Source organism: Nicotiana tabacum, chromosome 8, assembly GCF_000715075.1.
Source record: "Nicotiana tabacum cultivar K326 chromosome 8, ASM71507v2, whole genome shotgun sequence".
Classification (NCBI taxonomy): domain Eukaryota; kingdom Viridiplantae; phylum Streptophyta; class Magnoliopsida; order Solanales; family Solanaceae; genus Nicotiana; species Nicotiana tabacum.
Window position 1 is genome coordinate 167,017,683 of NC_134087.1, and position 12,010 is coordinate 167,029,692.

The following is a 12,010-nucleotide window of genomic DNA, read 5'->3' on the forward strand; positions in this document are numbered from 1 at the left end:
GATAAAAAGAAATAAAGGCAACTATCACTTTCAGTTTCATCTTGTTGCAGGAGTGCAACCCGATCCCATTTCTCATATCTTGTGGTAGGTGTACCACTCGCTCCCATTTCATTATATCTTGTGGTAGGCGTACCACCCACTCTCATTTCATTAACTCTCGTGGTAGGCGTACCACCCGCTCCCATTTCATCAATCTTGTGGTAGGCGTACCACCCGCTCCAATTTCATCATATTTTGTGGTAGGCGTACCACCAGCTCCTATTTCATTATATCTTGTGTTAGGCGTACCACCCGCTCCCATTTCATTATATCTTGTGGTAGGCGTACCACCCGCTCCCATTTACAAGTCATCCCAAAATCACAAGAAATCCCGGCAAGGGAACAACAATATCGAAACAGTCATCCCGGCAAGGGAGAATCAGCTATAACCAATCCTAACTCAGCTTGTACTCAGCTCAATTAATGACAATACTCAATAATAAATAAGATCTACGAGGATAAAATAAATCTTTACTCAATATAGAAGATTATTAATTAAAGCATCCGAAGTGTCATTTAAGAATGCAACAACTTTCAATTTAAGACTCATGGTCATGCTCGACACCAACATATAGATACTCGTCACCATGCCTATACGTCGTACTCAACAAGAAACAAGTAGCAAATTTGACTCAACTCCTAATCCGTCAAGCTAAGGTTAGACCGAACACTTACCTCAAACTTTCACGGCCAACTCAATCCTCAATTACCGCTTTTCCTCTCGAATTTGGCTCCAAATCAATTGTATCTATACATAAATGACTTCATAACATCAATAAATGCTAAACAATTTGAATCCCATGCCTAATCATAGCTTTCCAAACATTCTTTCAAAAAACCCAAAAAAATGACCCCGTGCCCGCTTAGTCAAAGCACGAGGTTCGAACCAAAATCCGATCACCCATTCATCCACGAGCCCAAATATATAATTATTTTCAGAATTCGACCCCAAAACGAGGTCTAAATCACAATTAATCAAAAATCCCTAACTCTACCAAATCCCTAATTTTCTACCCTTATTCATATGATTTAGGCCTAGAAATCTAATGGGTGTTAATGAAAATTGAAGAAAACGAGTCTAAGATTACATACCTATGTGTTTGTGGTGAAATCCTCTTTCAAAAATCGTCCAATTTGGAGTTAAGTTGAAGAAGTTATGAAAATTGTGAAGAATCCCGTTTCTGTTACTGTTTAAATGACTGGGCAAAAATGCTCTATGCGATCACGACAAAGCCTATGCGATCGTATAGGTTTGACTTTCCTGACCTATGCGTTCGCGAGCTAAGGGCCGCGTTAGCATAGGGTTAAAACTACCCGGCCCCAGACCCATCTCCTATTCTATGCGTTCGCGACTGACCAAGTGCGTTCATGTAGAGTAACTCCCCAAAGCTCCGCGTTCGCACCCAAGTCCATGCGTTTGCATAGTGCAAACCTGCCCCTTCCCTGTTTGTGCATCGTGTTCACATGGATGACCATGCGTTCGCATAGAGTAAAAGCCTGGGCACCAGAAGATAGCAGAAAATACCAGATTTCTAAGTCCAAACACACTCTGATGCCTATTCGAAATTCACCGAGCCCTCGGGGCTCCTAACCAAACATACATACTAACTCAACAACATCATACGAACTTATCTGTGCGATTAAATCGCCAAAATAACCTCAAAAACAATTAATCAAACCTCAAAATCAAGAGTTTTTCTCAAACTTCATCAAGTTTCAAATTTAGAAATTCAAGTCTAAATCACGGCAAACGACGTTCGTTTTTAACCAAATTTTACAGGAAGGACTTAAACCATATATAATACATGTACCGGGCACCGGAACCAAAATACGAGCCCGATACCATTGCCTTCTAATCAGATTTCATTTCAAATTTCCTTTAATATTTTCAGAAAACAATTTTACTTAAAAATTTATTTCTTGGGCTTGGGACCTCGGAATTTGATTTCGGGCATACGCCCAAGTCCCATATTTTCCTACGGACCCTCCGGGACCGTTGAATCACGGGTCCGGGTCCGTTTACCCAAAATGTTGACCGAAGTCAAATTTACTCATTTTATAACCAAATTTCATCATTTCTCATAGAATTTCATATTTAAGCTTTCCGACTATGCGCCCCGATTGTGCACGTAAATCAAGGAGACTCTAAATAAGGTTTTCAAGGCCTCGGAGACACAAAATTCAATTAAAAATAGGTGATGACCCTTTGGGTCGTCACAGACTTGGTCCTAAGGAAAATTATCCTCAATACTCGAGACCCTAATGAAGGCAAACTAGGACTGAATTGGGAAGGACCGTATCGAGTCATCAGAGTTATCGGTAAAGGATCTTACAAACTTGGCATGAAAGGAGGCAAAAAATTGCCAAACAACTGGAATGTGTCGCTACTCAAACAGTATTATTGCTAAGGTATGACTTTCTCCTTTTTCCATTTGTATTTAAGACTAACTCATTGTAGATGCTTGATTGAAGACATCGAGGGCACCCTTATACACGAAGACCTTAGGTTTTAAAGCACGCGTTGAACTCTTTTTCCCTTGGATTGGGTTTTATGCCAAATGGGTTTTTCCGGTAAGGTTTTTAACAATACGAGGTGGCACTGTCGTTATACCTCTGGCCGGCCACGATGATGAAAAGGCTTTTTCTTTCTAAGGAACGGTTTTAGATGTTTTGGCCATTACTGTTGAAAAATTCAAAAGAAGAGAAGAAGGTGATGATGTAGCAAGACCATGTTGAGGAAATGATGAACTCAGGAAAGATGAAGACGCTAGTGAGGTCTTGAGAAAGATTTGAGAAGTAAAGATTGTAAAAGTTATAAAATAGACCTATTTATAGTGGTTGCTTTAACGGTTTGGGGAAGCCAACAGCCGACCATCGGCCGCCTTCAATTAATGGCCTTGGGAACTATGTGTAATGACCCAAAATGTCATCTTTAAATTAAATAATCATCTCAGTATTTTTAAGACCTTAAAAGTGGTATCAATAATTCCTCCACTTGCGTGCGCAATCCGTATAATTTTCCGGAAGGTTTTTATGTGAAAAATGGATTAAATTGTAAACTAGAGCTTTAAAACTCAACTAAGTTGACTTCGGTTAATGTTTTGAGCAAACGAACCCGGATAAAATTTTTGACCATTCCGATAGTTCCGCATCGTGATTTGGGACTTGGTCATATGTCCGAAATCGAATTTGGAGGTCCCTAGATTAAATTATCGTCATTTAACGGAATCTAGAAATCTAAGGTTAAAGATTTCTTAGGTTTGACCGGAGAGTTGACTTTTTGATATCGGGGTCGGAATCTAGTTCTAAAATTTTTTCTAGCTTTGTTATATTATTTATGACTTGTGTGCAAAATTTAAAGTCAATCGGACTAGATTTGATAGGTTTTTGCATCGAATATAAAAGTTGGATGTTCTTAGTTTCATTAGGCTTGAATGGGGGTGTGATTCACGATTTTAGCATTGTTTGATGCGATTTGAGATTTTGACTAAGTCTGTATTATGTCTTAGGACTTGTTGGTGTATTTTGTTGAGGTCTTGAGGGCCTCGGGTGGATTTCGGAAGGTTAACGGATATAAAAAGGCTGCTGAATTTTCTTTACAGCATGTGAATAGTACCGTGTACAGTACCCCATGAACAGTATCATGTACAGTACCCCGTGAACAGTAAAAACGCGTGAACAGTAACCCCCGAATTCTCGACATAATGCTTATTTCTGAAAATGCGACTTTCCCATTTTTCATTTTTGTCAAATTGGAGCTCGGGAAGAGGCGATTTTCGGGAGATTTTCAGAGAAAACAACGGAGTAAGTGTTCTTAACTTAATTTTGGTTAGATTACCTGAATCTATTACTAGTTTTGGTATTAAATCTATGAATTTAGTTGGAAGAGTTTGAAGACTCTCTCGGATAGATTTGAGGATTTGAGGGTCGAAATGTTATCGAAATTTAGTAATTTTGGTATGGTTAGACTCGTGGTTGGATGAGGTTTCATATTCCGTAAATTTTGTCGGGTTCCGAGACATGGGCCCCACGGGCAAATTTTTAGTGCAATTTCGGATTTTTAATGCAAAATGTAGAATTTCATATGGAATTAATTCCTATAATTTTTATTGACTGAATCGAATTGTTTATGACTAGATTTGAGAATTTCGGGCACGAATTCGCGAGGCAAAGGCTTGTTGGAATTTTGAATTGGTTGCAAAGCGAGGTAAGTGTTTGGTCTAACCTTAGCTTGAGGGATTAGGAGTTGTGTCTTAATTGCTACATGTTAATTGTAGAGTACGACGTATAGGCATGGTGACGAGTATCTATACGTTGGTGTCAAGCATGTCCGTGAGTCTTGTATTATAATTGTTATGACTCTGTTGTGGTTTATTGCGCTTCATATGTTATTATCACCATTGTTCTCTTGCCAGGATGTTTGTTTGATATTATTGTTGCCTTGCCAGGATGTTTGTTTTGATAGTATTGTTGCCTTGCCGGATTCCTTGTAATTATTGTTGGCTTGTAACTGGGAGCGGGTGGTACGCCTACCACAAGATATATAATGAAATGGGAGCGAGTGGTACGCCTACCACACGATATATAATGAAATGGGAGCGGGTGGTACGCCTACCACAAGATATAATGAAATGGGAGCGAGTGGTACGCCTACCACAAGATATAATGAAATGGGAGCGGGTGGTACGCCTACCACAAAATATAATGAAATGTGAGCGGGTGGTACGCCTACCACAAGATATAATGAAATGGGAGCGGGTGGTACGCCTACCACAAGACATAATGAAATGGGAGCGGGTGGTACGCCTGCCACGAGATACATGAAATGTGATCGGGTTGCACGCCTGCAACAAGATGTGAAAAGAAAGTGAAATATGCTTTTGTTTCCCTTATTCTTGTTAGTGATTGGATTTTGATTCCTTTATAATTCTCTTGATATTCTATTTTTACTTTTTTTATATATGTTCAATACTCCAAATTTCAACAATTGTTACATTTTTTTAACTCAATTGATTTCTCAACTAAATTTTCCTTAAACCGTTTGAGGTTGTACTTTACAAAAAAAAGGAATTTCTACTATGTTTTGATTTATTGATTTCTCATATTAAAGGTGAAGGATTCATTCGATATTGTACTTTAATTGAAAAGGATATCTTCTTTATCAAATGATTTCTAAAAATAACTTCCTATTTTCTTGTTGATTTCCTAATTTGGTTGGAAGTTGTACTCTACTTTATGTTAAGTGAATGAGGCGTCACAATGTGACATTTACTCGAAAGAATTATATTCGAAAGATGCTTATTTGAAAGATATTTTATTTAAAGGAAATATATTCGATATACATTCATTGAAAAGCATATTATCTTGGAGATTATTACTTGAAGGATTTATAGGCAAAAGATTTATATTTGAAGGACTTGATGAATTGATTGCACTTGTATCTATTATTTGTTGAGAAACATTTATGGTGTTCTTGTGGCCTGCTATTTACATCACTGGTTGGTCATTGTTGCCATCATTGTTATCTGCTTCCTATTATTTTTGTACGATATATTGCACAGGTTTATTTGGTAGTCTGGTCCTAGCCTCGTCACTACTTCGCCGAGGTTAGGCTAGGCACTTACCAGCACGTGGGGTCGGTTGTGCTGATACTACACTCTGCACTCTTTTGTATGGATCCCAGTGTTGTAGACTTCAGACCGCAGTGAGATTGTTGTTTTCTTGTTCATCAGGCGATCCGAGGTAGTCCTGCAAGCGTCCGCAGGCCTTGGCGCATCTCCTTCTATCTACTATTCCTGTTTCTTTCATGTATTTCCAGAGACAGTATTGTATTTATTTCTTTCAGACCTTTATTTGTAGTACTCCTAGACAGTCTGTGAAGTTGTGACACCAGTCTTGGGTAGATTTGTTATGGTTTGGTATTAGCAGTATTATTAAATCTCTATACAATGTAGTCTTCTGCTTATTCAATTCTATTGTTATCTAATTGTTGGCTCTTAACCGTTATCGGATTAAAAATGGAAATAAGGTATATAGTTCAGTTGGTTGGCTTGCCTAGCTTTCACTAGTAGGCGCCATCACGACTCCCGAGGGTGGGAAATCCGGGTCATGACAAGTTGGTATCAGAGCTCTAGGTTACATAGGTCTCATAATTCACAGACAAACTTAGTAGAGTCTGAGGGATCGGTACGGAGACGTCTGTATTTATCCCCTAGAGGCTACAAAGTTAGGAAAAGTTTCACTCACATTCTTCTCTGTCGTGCAATTTTGTTCTCTCATTGCTAAATTGAAACCTCTACTCTTGTCCTTTCACAAATGGTGAGGTTACGTGCCGCTTTTTCAGCCAAACAACGTCACAGACCGGTGATAGATCAATTACGTCTTCGGAGACTTTGCGGAGGCTGGATAGGTCTCACCAAGCTCTTCGCTACCACTTTCAGCATGCATCTTTTGAGGACCCGCGGGATTGTCTTGACCGCTGCTATGAAGTATTGAAGAACGTGAGAATAGTCGAAAGCGATGGGGTTGATTTTGTTATGTTTTAGATGACAAGTAGAGGTAGTGGAAAGATAATGTATTTACTAGACCAGTTGTGGCTCCGACGGAAGATGTAGACGTATCAAGAGATCACCTAATGAATCATGTTGGGGTTCAACGTACCTTGACATCTAGTTGATTTATTTGAGTTGTGAAGGTCAAATATTGTGGATTATTGGATGTTGTGACCTATGGCTTCGTGCCAAGTGAGGGGAGTCCACTATCAACAATCAAATTGTGGGGTCATGTGTTATACCAATTTTGGCCTGAGATGTATTTATGTGGTATTGAAAGGTTTTCCAAAAAGTTGTATATGATTAAGAGTTGATATTTGAATGGGATGATGATAAGACTTGAGATATTCCCTCGTCCATAATAATTCTACATTTCAGTATCAGCGGGGTCATGGAAACATATTCAGTATACTCGTAGTGCTTAAGTTAATCACAACACTCACGTGGGGTAGTTATCTTTTAATGTACCAGTAGCATGGAATTTCCTGCAATGGTTATTTAAGTTATCCGGTACAGACTCAGTAAGAGCAGTCGAACTGCGGATGGGTTGTTATGAAAATGGCGATATTAGGAACATCTTGAGAAATTATCCTAGACTTGGGAGAGACATATTTCATCAAAGCACTCAGGCTACGTGCCCCATTTCAGTTACTACTCCACTTACATGACCAACCATAGGTAGGGGTCAGGATATTAGAGGTGGAGGTGAGACTCCTAGAGGTGGAGACCCAGTCCGTTGATATATTTTCTATGGTATGGCTGAGCTTGCTACACCAGATGGTATCGTTATAAGTACGGTCTCGAATTATTATAAAGTCAAAATTGCCTTAACTTTATTCGGTTTTGAGTATCGAGGAAAGTTCTCCTATTGTGCTCCACTTATGAGTGAGCTTTGTAATTCTTAAATCTACATATGTGAATAATTCTGTTGGGAGATTATATGGAGATAGCCATGTCTATCGTTATGTGTTGGTCACTAAAAATAGTTGTGAGGCTAAAAGTGACTTTTATGAATCAATTCGATGAGTTTAATGTAATTTCTAAATAATTGATTTTAGTTGTAAATTATATGCCCTACCGGTATGAGGGATCATTGTATGTTGTGATTTTGTTTAGCCAAGGTTATTTGAAAGAAGGAATAAAGGAAATGGAATTTAGTTGGCACAATGTGCAAAATACTTGTGATTCAGAGTTGAGGATGAGATCCTCACATTTTTATATGAGATGAAATATTTAAACCGGGCTACAAGCTGAGGTGGATGTTATATAAGGACGAGGTCCTGATGGTGAAAATTTATGTGTTTAAATTCTCCTTTTGTGAAATTAAAATTTGTGCTATAGCACTTGTAAGGAGTCATGCCTATTAGGCTTACTTGAAAATTCTTGTATGAATATTTCTGTGCATAATTTGCCAAAATTGTATAATAACTATTGAGTTTTAACCTACAAGGAGAGAGCCCAGGTGGCGTTAAATTGTGACTCGTTACTTCGGGTAAGTAATTATAAGATCTCCATGCCTTGTTGTTAGTAAACTGGAGGTTTGAAACGAAATTTTGTTAACATGAGGTTAATTGGCGATGTTGTAATTTATTATGAACAACCATTAAGGCCAGAGATGTGGTTATGGTCATACATGTGATGCATTTTATGTCAAGATATCATTGTGATAATGGCGTGCTTGTAACGAAGAGATTAGTGTTATTGATATATACTTTGTGGTGCGTTGTTGGGTCGTGGACATGTTGATAGGAGTTGTTTTGGTGTTACTCTGACAGATGGATAGGCCCAATTACAGGGAAGACTCTGCCGAAATTTCTACAAAATTTGGGAGTTAGAAAAAATTTGGGATATTGAGATGTGCAAAGAAAAAGATAAGTTACATTATGTGTTGGAGGACAGACTCTACTTCTCATTTAAGGATGAATGACCCGAAGTCGGGGAGAATGTAATACCCCGTATTTGATGGGTGCATAAGCACGAGTTGCTATAGCCTGTCGGGACTAATATCGTGTATTGACGTAAAAAAAAATCGGACCTTGCTAGAAATGATTGGAGTGTAAGAAATTTGGTCCTGAAGTTTACGAATATGGATCAAGGAAATGATCTCAATTTAAATGGTGTTGTCGAACTTATGTCGAATGCGATAGTGTGGGATCAACCGCGAATAATTGTGTAAAAGTAAAATCATCAATTTGGTAACTTGAGAATAATTCTTAGTATGTTCGAGGACGAACGTTTGTTTTAGAGGTGGAGAATGTGATGACCCAAAATGTCATCTTTAAATTAAATAATCATCTCGGTATTTTTAAGACCTTAAAAGCGGTATCAATAATTCATCGACTTGCGTGCGCACTCCGTATAATTTTTCGGAAGGTTTTTATGTGAAAAATGGATTAAATTGTGAACTAGAGCTTTAAAACTCAACTAAGTTGACTTCGGTCAATATTTTGAGCAAACGAACCCGGATAAAAGTTTTAACCATTCCGGTAGTTCCATATCGTGATTTGGGACTTGGTCATATGCCCGAAATCGAATTTGGAGGTCCCTAGATTAAATTATCGCCATTTAACGGAATCTAGAAATTTAAGGTTAAAGATTTCTTAGGTTTGACCGGAGAGTTGACTTTTTGATATCGGGGTCGGAATCTAGTTTTAAAAATTTTTCTAGCTTTGTTATATCATTTATGACTTGTGTGCAAAATTTGAAGTCAATCGGACTTGATTTGATAGGTTTTTGCATCGAATATAGGAGTTGGATGTTCTTAGTTTCATTAGACTTGAATGGGGGTGTGATTCACGATTTTAGCATTGTTTGATGCGATTTGAGATTTTGACTAAGTCTGTATTATGTTTTAGGACTTGTTGGTGTATTTTGTTGAGGTCTCGAGGGCCTCGGGTGGATTTCGAAAGGTTAACGGATATAAAAAGGCTGCTGAATTTTCTTTTACAACATGTGAACAGTACCGTGTACAATACCCCGTGAACAGTACCGTGTACAGTACCCCGTAAATAGTACCGTGAACAGTACCCCGTGAACAGTACCGTATACAGTACCCCATGAACAGTACCCCATGAACAGTAATAACGCGTGAATAGTAACCCCCGAATTTTTTGTCAAATTGGAGCTCGGGAAGAGGCGATTTTCGAGAGATTTTCAGAGAAAACAAGGGGGTAAGTGTTCTTAACTTAATTTTGGTTAGATTACCTGAATCTATTACTAGTTTTGGTATTAAATCTATGAATTTAGTTGGAAGTGTTTGAAGACTCTCTCGGATAGATTTGAGGATTTGAGGGTCGAAAGGTTATCGAAATTTAGTAATTTTGGTATGGTTAGACTCGTGGTTGGATGAGGTTTCATATTCCGTAAATTTTGTCGGGTTCCGAGACGTGGGCCCCACGGGCAAATTTTTAGTGCAATTTCGGATTTTTAATGGAAAATGTAGAATTTCATATGGAATTAATTCCTATAATTTTTATTGACTGATCGAATTGTTTATGACTATATTTGAGAATTTCGGGCACGAATTCGCGAGGCAAAGGCTTGTTGGAATTTTAAATTGATTGCAAAGCGAGGTAAGTGTTTGGTCTAACCTTAGCTTGAGGGATTAGGAGTTGTGTCTTAATTGCTACACGTTAATTGTAAAGTATGACGTATAGGCATGGTGACGAGTATCTATACGTTGGTGTCAAGCATGTCCGTGAGTCTTGTATTATAATTGTTATGACTCCGTTGTGGTTTATTGCGCTTCATATATTATTATCACCATTGTTCTCTTGCAAGGATGTTTGTTTGATATTATTGTTCTCTTGCCAGGATGTTTGTTTGATATTATTGTTGCCTTGCCAGGATGTTTGTTTGATATTATTGTTGCCTTGCCAGGATGTTTGTTTTGATAGTATTGTTCCCTTGCCGGGATGTTGTTGAAATATTATTGTTCCCTTGCCGGAAAGTTGTTATACTGCTCTTGTTTCCTTCCCGGGATTCCTTGTGATTATTGTTGGCTTGTAACTGGGAGCGGGTGGTACGCCTACCACAAGATATATAATGAAATGGGAGCGGGTGGTACGCCTACCACAAGATATATAATGAAATGGGAGCGGGTGGTACGCCTACCACAAGATATAATGAAATGGGAGCGGGTGGTACGCCTACCACAAGATATAATGAAATGGGAGTGGGTGGTACGCCTACCACAAGATATAATGAAATGGGAGCGGGTGGTACGCCTACCACAAGATATAATGAAATGGGAGCGGGTGGTACGCCTACCACAAGACATAATGAAATGGGAGCGGGTGGTACGCCTACCACGAGATACATGAAATGGGAGCGGGTGGCACGCCTGCCACGAGATACATGAAATGGGATCGGGTTGCACGCCTGCAACAAGATGTGAAAAGAAAGTGAAATATGCTTTTGTTTCCCTTATTCTTGTTAGTGATTGGATTTTGATTCCTTTATAATTCTCTTGATATTCTATTTTTACTTTTTTTTAATATATTTTCAATACTCCAAATTTCAACAATTGTTACATTTTTTTTAACTCAATTGATTTCTCAACTAAATTTTCCTTAAACCGTTTGATGTTGTACTTTACAAAAAAAAGGAATTTCTACTATGTTTTGATTTATTGATTTCTCGTATTAAAGGTGAAGGATTCATTCGATATTGTACTTTAATTGAAAAGGGTATCTTCTTTATCAAATGATTTCTAAAAATAACTTCATATTTTCTTGTTGATTTCCTAATTGGGTTGGAAGTTGTACTCTACTTTATGTTAAGTGAATGAGGCGTCACAAGGTGACATTTACTCGAAAGAATTATATTCGAAAGATGCTTATTTGAAAGATATTTTATTTAAAGGAAATATATTCGATATACATTCATTGAAAAGCATATTATCTTGGAGATTATTACTTGAAGGATTTATAGGCGAAAGATTTATATTTGAAGGACTTGATGAATTGATTGCACTTGTATCTATTATTTGTTGAGAAACATTTATGGTGTTCTTGTGGCCTGTTATTTACATCACTGGTTGGTCATTGTTGCCATCATTGTTATCTGCTTCCTATTATTTTTGTACGATATATTGCACAGGTTTATTTGGTAGTCTGGTCCTAGCCTCGTCACTACTTCGCCGAGGTTAGGCTAGGCACTTACCAGCACGTGGGGTCGGTTGTGCTGATACTACACTCTGCACTCTTTTGTGTGGATCCTAGTGTTGTAGACTTCAGACCGCAGTGAGATTGCTGTTTTCTTGTTCATCAGGCGATCCGAGGTAGTCCTGCAGGCGTCCGCAGGCCTTGGCGCGTCTCCTTCTATCTACTATTCCTGTTTCTTTCGTGTATTTCCAGAGACAGTATTGTATTTATTTCTTTCAGACCTTTATTTGTAGTACTCCTAGACAGTCTGTGAAG